Here is a 14,574-nt window from a genome sequence, read left to right as displayed (position 1 = left end):
TATTTTTTATTTATCCTATATATAACTTACTTTGTATACATTTGTTTGTATGTTGTCTACTGGTAGGGACTCTTTTACTTTTTGTATCACTAGGTTTTAGTACAATGTCTGGGACATTGACCCTGGACAAGTCACTTAACCCTCATTGCCCAGCAAAAAAAAAAAAAAAAAAGTACTGCTATAAACAATGTCTGGGACATACTAAGCACTTAATAAATGTTTATTGATTAATTGATTGGTAGTTCAATTCATATATCACTGAATCTTTAAATTATTTTAGGGATTGCTTATAGACATGGTCTGTCTGATCAACTACATTGATGCTGTGTCCCAGAACATGGGCATAGAGAAGAATGGGGACCTGCCCTGGCCCCTATTCAGGAATGAATTCAAGTACCTTCTACTTAGGTAAGCAGAATCTGCTGATAATTATCTTTCCAAAAGTCTGAATAATGCACTAGACTGTCTCAAACTTCCAGAACTAACAAATAAGGTGAACATGATTTGAATAGTTGGAGACAGCTTGGTTTATAAGGAAGCAATGAAGAAGTCTGATCATCAGCGATTGTTTGTGACAAGAATATAGTAAGAATTTGAGAGTGACATTTTTTTCAGAAATTGATCCAAAGAAATATAAATGTCTCCCAGAATATCCAGGTGTTCTTACTGATGTTCATGAAGAAAAAGGAATTCAGTATAGATTTGAAGTATATGAAAAACATGATTAATAGGAAAGGTATGAAAGTTGTTTCCAACTCATTTTTCCACTAAATATTAAGTCATATGGTGTTGGTATAAAAACAATCATTAGAAACATTATATTTATTTTACTTTCTAATGTATCAATAAACATTTATTAAGTACCAAAAATTATTTTGTATAGTATTTTTATATTAGTATGGCCTATCCATAAGTACTGAGTATCTCTCCATCCTTTGTTTCTGTAAAATATATTTTTGAGTTGTCTTCAAAAAATACTTTAGCAAATTTTTGTGGTAGACTCCCTGATATTTCATATATTCTATAGTAATTTTAATTTTTTTTCCTTTCTCTACCTTCTGGGCCTTGTTTTTAACATTCAGAAAGGACAATTATATTTGCAAGTTTGTTTTATATCCTACTATTTTGGTGAAGTTATAAATTGAGTCAATAAATATTTAATTGAATCTCTAATAAATAATATTATCTCCAAAAAAGATAATTTTTCTTCTTTGTCTATTTTCTCTATTTCTATATTCTATTTTATTACTATAACAACCATTTTTAGGAATATATCAAGTAATAATGGTAAAAAATGGACATACATGCTTTAGTTCTGATCTTGAAAAACTTCTATAGCATTTCTCAAGTAAAGATACATTCTTCATTTTAGAAAAAAACATTTTTACTATATAAATAAAAAGTCCATTTATTCCTAGGCTGTGTAGTGTTGTTATTTTTTTTTTCAGGGCAATGAGGGTTAAGTGACTTTCCCAGGGTCACACATCTAGTAAGTGTCAAGTGTTTGAGGCAGGATTTGAACTCAGGTCCTCCTGAATCCAGGGCCAGTACTTTTATCCACTGAGCCACCTAACTGCCCCCTGGAGAGCTTGATGGTGCAGTGGCTAGAGTGCCAGGCCTCATTTTTGGGGGGGTGGGGTGAAGCAATTGGGGTTAAGTGACTTGCCCAGGGTCACACAGCCAGTAACTGTTAAGTGTCTGAGGCTGGATTTGAACTCTGGTCCTCCTGACTCCAGGGCTGGTGCTCTATCCACTGCACCACTTAGCTTCCCCGTGTTATTTTTTAAAAACAAAATAGATATTCTATTTTCCCAAAAACATTTTCTATGTTTCTTAATATAAATGCATGTTTGACTGCATCATGGTATAGAAGATAGCAAGCTAGACATGGAGTCAGGAAGACTTCAGAAGCTAAGAGTTGACTCTCCCCTGCTGTAGCCCAGAGAGGGTCCTTTTGGAGAGTGCAGATCATTGGCTTCCACATTGAGGACCATGGGTCTCTGCTCCCTCATATTTTCCATGATTCCTTTGTGCAGCAGATTATGCTGGCTTCAATTTTCCTGGAGACTTACTCCTCCTCACAGAGGCTGCCCTGGAGCTTTTGCACTGCTTCTATTTCACAGTGGCTCAGAAAAAACAAGGATGAGAATACTTTGTTTCAGGCCCACTGGCTTCAGAATCCTCTGACATATCAGCAACTAAAATGCCCACAAGTATCTGGCCACCCTCTTGTGCAATTCTGGACTGAATAGAAAACATAATTGGCATTTACCTTTTGTTCTCCTGATCATTGCAGGTTCTGATACCTTTTTTTCCCCCTTTGTTGATTTTCTGGTTCTAGTACACTCTAGCATACTCCAGACAACCGTTTATCTCAATCTTCCACCTTACTATACATTAGGAATCTATCTAATCCATGGCTTCACTCAATACCCATATGGAATTATCATCAGTAAAACTGATCCTATATTAACAGGAGCCTTGGTTAAAACAAAACAAAACAAAAACTCTCTTTTTACCATGGACTATAGCACCTGTATTTGTCCCTCCTGGCTTCATAACATCCCATTCTAATATCGCAATTGTTTGTCTTTCCCCCACCAGGAAATAGAATGACACCATCTCTCTAGATGTCTCCATAGAGATAACAACTAAACACTTGGAAGAATTATGCCTTGCTAAATCCCCATACCTAAAGTACACGCCATTGTGTACCCTGTAACACCAACCCTAATTATCAACTAGTTCCCAATGGAAGAGACTCATGCTTCCACTGGTTACTCAAGGATACCATAAACATTCCTTCCTCTCAGGACTATTATTCCTCCTTCCCTTTTGTGTTCCATTGTTATTAACAAGTAGCATTTATATAGAATTTAATGTTTAGAAATCACTTTAAATAAATTCTATCATTTTATCTTCATAACATTTCTATTAAATAGGTAGCATTATTATCCTCATTTTATAGATGAGAAACTGAGACTGAGAAAAGTTAGGTGATTTTTCTCAGGATCATATAACTAGGCCAGTGTCTAAGGTCAGATTTAAGTTCAGATCTCACCTAACTCCAAGTCTAATATTGTCTCCACTATGCTGTCATTCTATTCCTGAGTTGTATGAGCATGCTTCTTTCTTGCTAGATTATCAAGAATACTGAAATGCCAAGGAACCTTGAAACTCCTTGCTCAAGATTTTCTTTGAATTTATAAAAATATGTTCTCTTTCTAGTCCAAATTGGTTCTTACCTTGCAAAATTAGTTGTATATCCCAATAACCTACAGTTTCCTTTGCTTTGTGTGCATAACTAGACATTGAAAAGAACTCTACTTCAAAGCACTTATCGACACATAGCAATGGGCTTCCTTCCTCCAATAAGGACAGTCCAGTCAAAAGAAGTCCCTCTCAGTATCTAAACAGGAAAGCTACCTATTTCATTGAAAATATGCAATGATGCATTCCCCTAAAAGAGTTGTCATCATCTTTTTTTCCCCTCTTATTTCTTCCCAAATGGGAAAGACCATGATCATGGCTTCTTAGAACGTTACCACTATGGAAAGAATTATTATATTTACCTGTGGTGAACCATGACCTTTATAGGCAGTCAGTCAGTATCTATAGCTGCTGCCATTTCTCTGTCAAACTCTCTATTTGAGCTAAAATTAGAGTATCAACACTTTGCCTAAGTGGCAACATTGGGAGAGGAGACATACTCCTTCCCCAGGAGTAGGAGATGTCTTGCTAGTGATGGCCTGAAGATGATCATTCCTGCATTTTGTACTTTGTTGTCCATCAGCCTATAATCCCATAGGATTGGAAGGAAAGGGAGAGGGAGTGGAGTCTCAAGTTGGTGAAAAAAGGGTAACTGGGTGAACAAAATATCCCCTCTGTCCTCTGCCATCATTTGTCAGTTTATTCTCTACACTGGTCTTAACACCATCAGCACCACTAATAACAACTATTTTTTGCTCATTTTAATATGGTATAGCTCCAAGTTTAGCACCACTGCTCTACACCAGAGATGTCAAACATGCCAGAACAAGCCTAAAATGTAATTTGGAAATGTTTAACAAAATAAATTAAAATACAACGGAACAAAAATAATGTTAATATATGACTTTCTTATTCAATATATGGCCTGCAGAGATCAGTTTTCATTTGAGTTTGACATCATCATTCTATAGCAGTGTCAAACTCAAATGAAAACTGATATCTTACAGGCCACATATTAAATTAAAAAGCTTTATGCTAACTCTTGATGTAAATACATGTATTTTTCTGCAGCAGGTATAGGAAACAGCTTTCCAGGAGATAATAACAGGAACTCTATCTTAATGTTTTTATTGGTATAACTGTGAGGTTGCCCAAAATCTCCACAAGTACAATCCAGGAACCTCAACTAAGACATACACCTATGAACACTTCCCTACTCATTCCTGCCATACACTATGATGATGACTCAGGGACAAGAAAGCCTATGTAAAGATGCCAGTGCCACTACATTTTCCAGACTCTTCCACTACTCTGACACTCAGTAGTCCTCCTCTTGTCCAATAACCTCTTGTCGCCACAACCACTGACTCCCCTACTATGCTTTAATTCTCTGCACCAAGGCCAGTTGTAATTATCTATCCCACCAAACTTTAATATCTACCCATTTCCTGGATCTCTTGACTTCACCTTTGAAATAATAATAAATCCCTCCATTGCCCAACTGCTTTCTCAATGGGAAGAGATGTGAAGGGAGCTTACCTGCCCTCTAAAGAGAAGCCTGCACTATTCTCTCATTCCTACTGCATCTAAATTTTGTGACACAATTCTTCTTAGCCTTTGGATTAAAAAATGATGTATTTGGCATATCATAATTGCCAGTAATTTGTCTATGAATAATAACAGTCAAAACTCTTCATCTTCATTCCTACTTAAGTATTTCCTTTTTGAATGAAACTGTTTAATTAACTGTAATATGCCAATTAACAATAAAGGCAACCCTGACTTTCTTCAAATCTCAGCTAAAGTTCCACCTTCCACAAAAAAGGCTTTCCAAGTCTTCCTTACTTAATCTTAATGACTTCCTTCTGAGATAACTTCTAATTTATGCTACAGCATATAAATCTTGTCTGCACATAGTTTTTTTTCATGTTGTCTCCCCTCATTAAATGAAGGTAAGGGCTAGTTTTGTGTTATTTTGCCTTTCTTTGTATCCTCACTACTACTATAGTACCTGGAACATAGCCAGAGCTGAGTAAATATTTGTTGACTTGATTTAACTTCAAAGACACTGATACAATGAAGTTTGTTGTTTCTAGGCCTGTTTTCAGATGCACCTGATGATATCCCTTTCAAAGACACAATTTTCCTGCTATAATAGATAATCTATAGAAATGTAGTGAAGACTAAAACATTTTTTCTCTCCCAGAACAAAATCATGTCCCCCTTTCCCTGAATAATTTGAATAATTCTAACCAATTTCCTTAAGACAAATTATGATAAACATATAAATGGAAACAGAAAAAAAAGTGTTCCTCTGAACCTTTAGGCCTATAAGGAAAGTGGAAGATGCACCACCTCTGGGGTTCAGAAAGAAAGGGCATAAACTGTAGTGGCCATCATGAGGTAGGCTGGCCTCTCAATATTACATATCAGAAAGTGAAACAGAGAAATAGAGGACAGAGAGACAAAGTGAGAGACACAGAGACAGAGACAAAGTGAGAAAGACAGAAAGATGGAGAGAGAAAGAAAGAGCATAAGCATTTCATAAACATTCCCTCAATTTCCAATTCTTTGCCATAACCAAAAAAAGTTGCTTTAACTAGTTTTGTACATGTAGATCTTTTTTCCTTTTTCTTCAGTATCTTTAGGAGTTGGTATTGTTGGGTCAGTGGGTATGCAGAGTTTTACAGAAGTTTGAGCATAGTTACAAATTATTCTGCAAAATAGTTAAACCAGTTCACAATTCCATTAACAATGCATGTGTACCAATTTTTCCACATTTCTTCTAGCATTTTGTTATTTTTCCTTTTTTGTTATGTTAACCAATCTGATATGTGTGAGGTGATATCTCAGAGCTAAGTTTCATTTCTCTAATCAATAGTGATTTAGAGAATTTTTTACTATCAGATAGCTTTTATTTCTTCTTCTGAAAATTACCTTTTCATATCCTTTGAGCATTTATCAACTAAAGAATGTCTCTTGACATAAATTTTTCCCAGTTCTCTATATATTTAAGAAATTAGGTTTTGGAGGCAGCTAGGTGACACAGTGGATAGAGCACTGGCCCTGGAGTCAGGAGGATCTGAGTTCAAAATCTGGCCTCAGACACTTGACAATTACAAGCTGTGTGACCCTGGGCAAGTCACTTAACCCCAATTGCCTCACCAAAAAAGAAAAGAAAAGAAAAGAAATAAGGTTTTATCAGAGAAATTTGATGTAATTTTTTCCAGTTTCTGGCTTTTCTTCTCATTTTGGCTGCATTTATTTTGTTTGTGTAAAGAACCTTTTTAATTTCATGTAGTCAAAATTATCTATTTTGCCTCCCATAATCTTCTTTATCACTTATTTGGTCAAGAATTCTTCCCTTATCCATAGATTCACATTTTCCATGCTCCTCCATTATACTTATGGTATCATCTCTGTCTAAATCATTTATCCATTTTTACTTTAACCTGGTATACAGGTGATATGTTGGTCTATGCATGGTTTCTTTCAAATAGCTTTCCAGTTTTCCCAGCAATTTTTGTCAAATGGTGAGTTCTTATCCCAAAAGCTTGAATCTTTGAATTTGTCAAACACTAAAGTACTATGGTCCTTTACTACTATGTATTGTATATCTAATCTATTCCACTGATGCACCACTCTGTTTCTTGGCCAGTACCTGATTGAGTCCTGTACTCTTAATAAACCTGTTCATATTTTCACTCTTGTGCACTTGTGTGCTTCCAAGGTGAGCTGGTGATTGCTATGAGGGTTGGGCAGGTGTTATATACAAAAACTGCACATTATTTAAGCTCAATGAACTAGAGAAGTGAAAAGTTCTGGAACTTTTGTATCAGATAGGATCCTATAACACAAGAAATTATGATAGTTCAATTCTATTCATAATAATATTGTGCTGCCTAGTGTCTATGTAATATTGGGATTTCATTGAATGATAACATATAATTGTTATCCTTTGTTCTCAAAGAGGACCAAAATGTCATCACAATGTTATGGTCAAGGTTCAGTGTATTCAACTGTGGTTGATCAGACCAATACAAGCTCAAAAGGGCCTACCATAGGTTGGGCACAAATAGTTCAAATGAATATTTGAAATAGAGATATCTTTAAACATGTGCATCTCATTTTTCTTTTGTATTATCTAAACTTGTACTATATTATCAAAGCAAATGTAAGCAATTGTATATGATACATTTTTAAATGGTAATGGGAAATTTTTGAAATTATAGCTTTGGAGAGAAAAGATTTGTTGGCATTAAGTCTCATCTATCAGCAATTTACCTAAATCTATTCTCTTAACATTCTGTTGAGTGTAATGAACCCCCAAATGGAATTTTTAGAAAACACCAAATTATTAGCTATCAAAATCTCATTGCCATAATTCAGTTTTACATTCAAGTCTCAAACAATTTACCTGACCTTTCAAAAGCAGGAGACTTCTAATTGGTGAAAAAGATGCTAATGTAACACTGTGTACCTATGGAAAGGGGCAGAATTAGTAGAGAGCTTTGGAGAGAAGAGACATAACTTTTCTTCAAGACACCTGAGCTATGGAATCTTTTTAAGAACTGAGATCAATTCCAAACATATGAAGAAAAAGATTTTAGAAATGCAGACATGTAGGGGAAGCCAACTATTTAACATGTCCCTGATTTCTAGCCTGCCTCCCTAGACACTTCAGAGGATTTTCCCTAGCATGAGATATCTTGCTTCCAATGGGAATGGTTATTCACTCTTCATATTTTCTGGTCAGTATTTTCATTTGCATAATTTCTTTAATTTTTGTATTCTTCTGTTCATACAAATCAGTTTTCTCGCCATTAATTATTTGTGAGTCTTTTGTGTAACCTACATTATTTCCATTGTGTCATTCTTTATGTCTGTAAAAGCTAACAGTCATGGAGCATAGTTTATATGATTCTTTAATTTTATGAAGAACAATCATAATTTGAGGTATATATATACATATATATATGTATATATGCGTATGTGTCTCTATATGTATATATGTGTATATATTTGTGTGTGTATACACACACACACACACACACACACACACACTCAAATTTCAGGTAAAATAGGAAATTTTGGTCTAAAGCACAAAATCCTTGTTACTCTGTAACAAAAATGTCAAGTTAAAATTTCAGCCACAATTCTTAGCAGGTTACATCTTTAAATTGGGGATACTTGTCCATTGTAGGAATTCTTATAGGATCAATCAATTATCAAAAAGATAACCTGGGATATGGGGAAGGGAAAATGATGTGTTGGGAAATATAGGTGATATAAAAGGAAAACTATCAAACAATGCTTTAAAATAATGATGTGTATAAGGTACTATAAAAATGTAAGCTATTTTTTTCCCTTTTACTCACTTTGGGTATTTAGATTAATAGGGTCCTTACGTGACTTAAAATAAGTAACCTCAAATACCAGAACTGAATTAATGACTCCATAAAGACCTAGATTTGAGAAAAGAAGAATATATTAAAATTCATATGGATCCAACTAGCAATTAAACTTAATGAACAAAGGAGTGTTAACTGAAACTTAGCATAATTTCAGATTTTATTTCATTACTACATATCTCCTTTGGAGTCATCAGAGAGGTAAATTACAAAAGATGATTTACTTAAGGAAAAAGATGATAAAATGTCAGAATTCCACAAAGAATATTCATTTTTCAATTTAATGACTAGTGGGGGCTTGCTTTTTTCACACAACTTTAGAACTACTGAAGGAACTCTAATGCCTTTTATTTATATATTTATTTGGGTATACAGAGGTGAGAGACTATTAGTTTTGGAATATTGCATAATTATTAGATGGAGTTGATGGGATTTTTTGGTTTTGCTGAACTTCTTTTTAAAAAATTCTTTGTTATAAGGGATAACTGGATAGGATGTGAAGATAGAAGGGTTATATTTGAAAAAGATTATTTAAAACAAAAAAGAAAACTATAAACTATAATTTAAAATGATAAGAATTACTGACAAATAGAAATGTGGGGTTTTCTTGGAATATATACTAATTTTGTGATTTACAGAATTTTCTAATGTAGAGGGGTACATCTAATGTTGATTTCAACTTAACTATAGTAGGACCTGAAATCCATAAAACTGATATAGCGTGGTTACTAAAAGCACAATTGCTTCATTGAGTAATAGAGTTGATGTTGTAACAACTGGAATGATGCTACCTGCTGGAGACTTACTGTAGGAAAGCTCCACCATGAGGAGAAGGCCTCTGAGGGCAAGGACATGTAGCTTTTCTTTGGCATCAGGAAGTGACATTTGCTTGTGGGAGGAAGAGGGGGTGAGGCTGATGCTCTGGTGCTCTTTCGTCAGGACCATGGTGGAGAGTGGAGCTAGGAATGCTCTCTCCCTTTAATAGATAGATGAATCTAGGCCTTTCTCTTTCTCTTCATCAAATTCTTATTCCCCTTAATAAATGCTTAAAAGTCTAACTCTTACTAAAGCTTATAATTTATTGGTGACCACTCATTAGATATTTTAGGCAGACTAGAATTTTAGCCCCTTTTACAACGTAGAGAAGGCTATCTATAAGTGTGAAATTCAATAACCAATCCATCAAACCCTTGTAAAATTTTTTGATCTGGTCTTCTTTCCATTTCCTTCAAGTTCTTAGTACAACAGCCACTCAGAGGCCCAGTCCCAATATTGACTGTCATAGAAGCTTGGATCAGTTCATTTCATCCCACCTTAGACAGCCTGTTAACCCTCCATATTTCCAGGGGCTCATTATATTGGTGTCTGATTTAGTGTGGACACTTGCTTGGCATTAGTCCTATTGTAGCTCAGAATTCCCAAAACTACCACCCTTAACTTCCCCCACAGCAGAGATTTAAGATATATGGTATCAACCCCAGAAAAGCCTTGGATTTTTTTGTTAATAATGTTAGTAAATGGATGGAACAGGTTTTTGTTTTGAATTGATTTGAAAGTACTTCTGATTATTGCAAATATTTCTATGAATACAACCAGTACATTGTATAAAAATAGAATAAGTAGGTGATATATAAAGTCACAAGCCTAATCTGGAGGTCAGGGGACCACTCTATTTGTTTCTATGCCAGGAAATTTTAAATAGCTATGCTAAGGGTAAGCAAAAATGAAATTTGGCTTTAGCACATAGCACACTGTCTAGAAAGTAAACATTCAATAAACTGTAATAGGGTCATTAGAGGTAATTGGATCTCTTTCTGTCTGGGAAACACTTATTTTTGCCTCAAAACACTGAAAACCAGGATAGATTCTCATATACCTGGGATGATTTAAGTTTAGCATACCTAAAGTAAGGAGGATTGACTGGTTGACCTCTCAAGTTTCCTTCCAGTTCTGGGATTCTATATGGTAGTTTTTCAGTCTTTTCTGTATTGGAATGACTTGTTATAGTCCAAAAATACTAGCAGGTAAAAATGCCCTTCATTCATAGCACCTAACATTGGGAAAGAGTTAGAGGTCATCTAGTTCACTCCCTCATCTGGCAGATGAGGCAACTGAGATCAAAAGAGATTAAATTACTTGTTCAAGGTCACACACATAGTTAACAAAAGAATTTGAAACCAGTCATCCATAATCCTATTTTTATACAATAAGTTGCATCAAATATGTTGTTGTTCATTCATTTCACTTAAGTCCAATTCTTCATAACCCCATTTGCAGTTTTCTTGGCAAAGATACTAGAGTAGGTTTGCCATTTCCTTCTCAATCTAACTTTACATTTGTGGAAACTGAGACAAACGGGGTTAAGTGACTCGTTCAGGGTCACACCAGTAAGCTAGTAAGTGTCTGAGACCCAATTTGAAACTCAAGAAGCTGCGTCTTCCTGACTGCAGGCCAAATGCTCTATGTACTATGCCACCTAGTTGTTCATCAAATATAAATCAGCATATATTTAATATCATATATGTGTATACACATATGTTTGTGTATGTTTGTGAGACCCCAGTCCCAAAGTCCATCGGTATGGGACTCTCTTCTTATTAGTAGAGACCAATGTCCCATGGCTGCAGGACAGATTTGGCAAGGTAAGAAGAGTTTCAGTTTCTTAAGTCTTCTTCAAGCTTTCTTAGAGGTATTGGAGTCTCTTTGGACTTTGAGAATTTCTGACATCTTACTTTGAGAGAGAAGATGAAAGATGCCAACTGCACTTCAGGTTGATGGAAAAGATTCTTGGGAAGAGGCCAACATGATTGGAGCTGACAGTTTCCATCATGCCCCTATCCCTAGCTTTCTACACTAGAAAGTCTGTGGAACTATACATTGGGTGAGACCTAGAACTCTCCATTTTGATTATCTTACTCCCAAGAGCAGAGCTCCTTTCCTCTACATTTTCTGGTATATATATTTCTCTGACTTCTATTTTGGTACTGATTTGGATAAATGGGTTTCTTAGCTAAGTGCTGTGTATAGTCATTGTAGAGCTGATATTTGGTGGGAAAAGTATCAAGCCTTGATTTTAATATAAAGCATGGGTTCTGCTCTACCAATTAATGAAACAGTGATCAGAAGTTAATTTGAACAGAAACAGCAATATTGTTTGATGAATGACTGTGACTTAACTATTCTCAACAATACAATGATCCAAGACAATCCCAAAGGACTATTGATGAAATATACTATCCACCTCCAAAGAAAGAACTGATATCAATGGAACACAGTCTAAAGCATGCTATTTTTCACTTTCTTTCATTTTTTTCTTTAATTCAAGTTTTCTTATACAAAATAACTAATGTGGTAATATTTTACATAATTGTACATCACAGAGAGGGGAGGGGAAGGGAGGGAAGAAGGGATAAAAATTGGAACCAAAACTATAAATAAAAATGTTTATTACTTTAAAAAAAAGTACCCTTAAAATATTATCTTTATTTTTCTTTAAAAAAAAAAAAAGTTGAGGGGCAGCTAGGTGGTGCAGTGGAAAGAGCACTGGCCTTGGAGTAAGGAGGACCTGAGTTCAAATCTGGCTTCAGACACTTAACACTTACTAGCTGTGTGACCCTTGGCAAGTCACTTAACCCCAATTGCCTCACTAAAAAAAAAAAAAAAAGAAGTTGGTTTGAAGCTGAAAATCACATCCCCTATACTAACCAAATTTAAGGGAGAAGATAGATTTATTCTAGTCTAGTACCCCATCTCTGTGAAGAGAAGTGCCACAAACTTCTATTCTCAATCAGCTGCTTCCCCTTCTGATAGGAATGAAAGTTTCCCTTCAAGAAAAGTGAGGGAAAAGAGGCTAGAAATGTCTATTCTGCCTCACTTTGAGCCTCACAACACCTGTATTGTGCAATGTGAGAATCAGCCATCACCACATGTGGAGGTCTTCCCACACATACACACACACACACACACACACACACACACACACACACATACTTATTCCAATAATTTGAAAGATACATTGTTTCATCCCTCTGAGTATTTTCTCTGTTGACAGATCACAGCCTTCAAGGCTTTCATGAAATAATCTTCACGAACTCAAGGAAATTTCCGGACTTTGTAGCAAACATCTGATGATTACCCACTCCATAATTCTCTGACACAATTCTCTGATGTAATTTCAGGCATGTAAATAAGGTTCATAGTCTTTACATTTTAGTAGAATCCATCAGACTTTGTAAAGTTGGAAGAAACATGTAGAACTAAAAAGCATATGCTATTATTGCACACAATAATAGTGCAGCAAATTATGACTTTGGGGGGAACATTATACATAATAGCTATTAAAATAATTATATTTTAGAAACTGGGTTTTAAAACCTTTTAACTAATTTTTTTTCTGTTTTTTTCCCTCATCTTCTTAAACACAGTTTTTATTATATTAATTTTTTGTTAGAAAATCTCCAATGACTCTATTGTCTCCCAGACTCAAATACCTTAAATATCATCTGGTCTGCCCCCCCCCTTATTTTGCATGATGAAATTGAAACAGAAAGTTTAAGTGACTGGACCAAGATCATACAGCTAATTAGTAGGAAAAGTTATACTAACAGTCAGGTTTCCTGACTCCTAGCACTATTTTTTACACTAAATAACTATGAAATTTAAATAATTAATACATTTATTTAAATGCTTCATATACTAAAGTATATGAAGATTTAAAAATCCCTCTTTCCTTAAATCATTTTTACAATATATACTTTTCTTTTTTTGAGTACAAATATGTGGGGATACAATGGTAAATATGAAATTTATGAAATAATTATTGAGAATACTGGATCTTGTAAAAAGATCACCTAACATCACCATTAACTCCTTCTCACAGGATAGAATCATTATACTGCTAAGAGCTCATTCCCTGAAGATGGACAGAAAGTCACAGAAAACCAGAAGCAGAAATAAAGGATATATATATACTTGCTGTGAAACCAGGAAAAAAAAGAGAAAGATAAGTAAAATTAGAGAGCCATAGTTTTCACTTTTCTCTTCACTGAGTTAACTAAAGTCTTTCCTTCCAATTTTAGACCTGTGAAAGGAATATATTAGGCTATTTTCATGATAGTAAACTAAAAATATACCTAGATATTGGTTCAAACATAAAGCAAACCTATATGTTGCTTATATCACTTGATCTTGTTGAGCTTACATTAAATTATCTTTAATGTCCTTGCCAACTCTAAAAAATAAATATATGTAAAATTCTATTTCCTCAATTTCTGTGTGACATTATTAACAAGAAGCAAGTATGAAAGGTAACTTATAAACTTCAAAAAAGAAATTGGAATCACAAGGAAAATTTAGTTGGGTTCATGAAAGTAAGCAATCTTCAAGCTAAGGTAGTCATATCCCAAACTGTACAGGATAAACAACAACAAAAAAAAGGTGACGTAAGCTAATATGAGTCAGAGGATATTTTACAATTTGATTCTCTTCCTTTTTAATTGTGTTGTTTTTATATAATTAAGAGTGCTTTTTGTTAATGGATTTATGTGTTTTCAGTAGTCTACCAATACTGACACACTGGATGAAGACTTGGGCCACTTGATTAATAGCCACAAAACAGATATATAGTCTACACTAGGAATATCTAATGGAACTGTTCTATGCAATTATAAATTAACTTTTTAAACAATGTGCATTGTAAGAACATGTAGCATAACGAAGCTATTATTTCTCCTAAAAGGATAGGATGATAAAATAAAAAATGAATTAATTTTTATTGATACTTTTTATACTGATTAGACATCTGCTAAAATTCTCTGATCCTTCATCATGGTATAAAGGTGACCCTAGATCCTTTAAAGGTAGACCAATAAAGCACAAACCCTGGCAGTTCATATCAAGGTGGAACCAATCATTCAATCAATCAATCAAGAAACATTTATCAAGCATTACTATA

The 14,574-nt window shown here is 34.6% G+C and overlaps 1 pseudogene; it reads left to right on the top strand.

Moving 5' to 3' along the window:
• The first annotated feature begins 295 nt into the window (after window positions 1-295).
• LOC122751413 lies at window positions 296-728 on the top strand (annotated as a pseudogene).
• The last annotated feature ends 13,846 nt before the right edge of the window (window positions 729-14,574 follow it).

The sequence above is a fragment of the Dromiciops gliroides genome, chromosome 3, assembly GCF_019393635.1.
Source record: "Dromiciops gliroides isolate mDroGli1 chromosome 3, mDroGli1.pri, whole genome shotgun sequence".
NCBI lineage: Eukaryota > Metazoa > Chordata > Mammalia > Microbiotheria > Microbiotheriidae > Dromiciops > Dromiciops gliroides.
The sequence above is the reverse complement of the archived record's forward strand: the minus strand, read 5'-3'. Positions and strand labels throughout refer to the sequence as shown.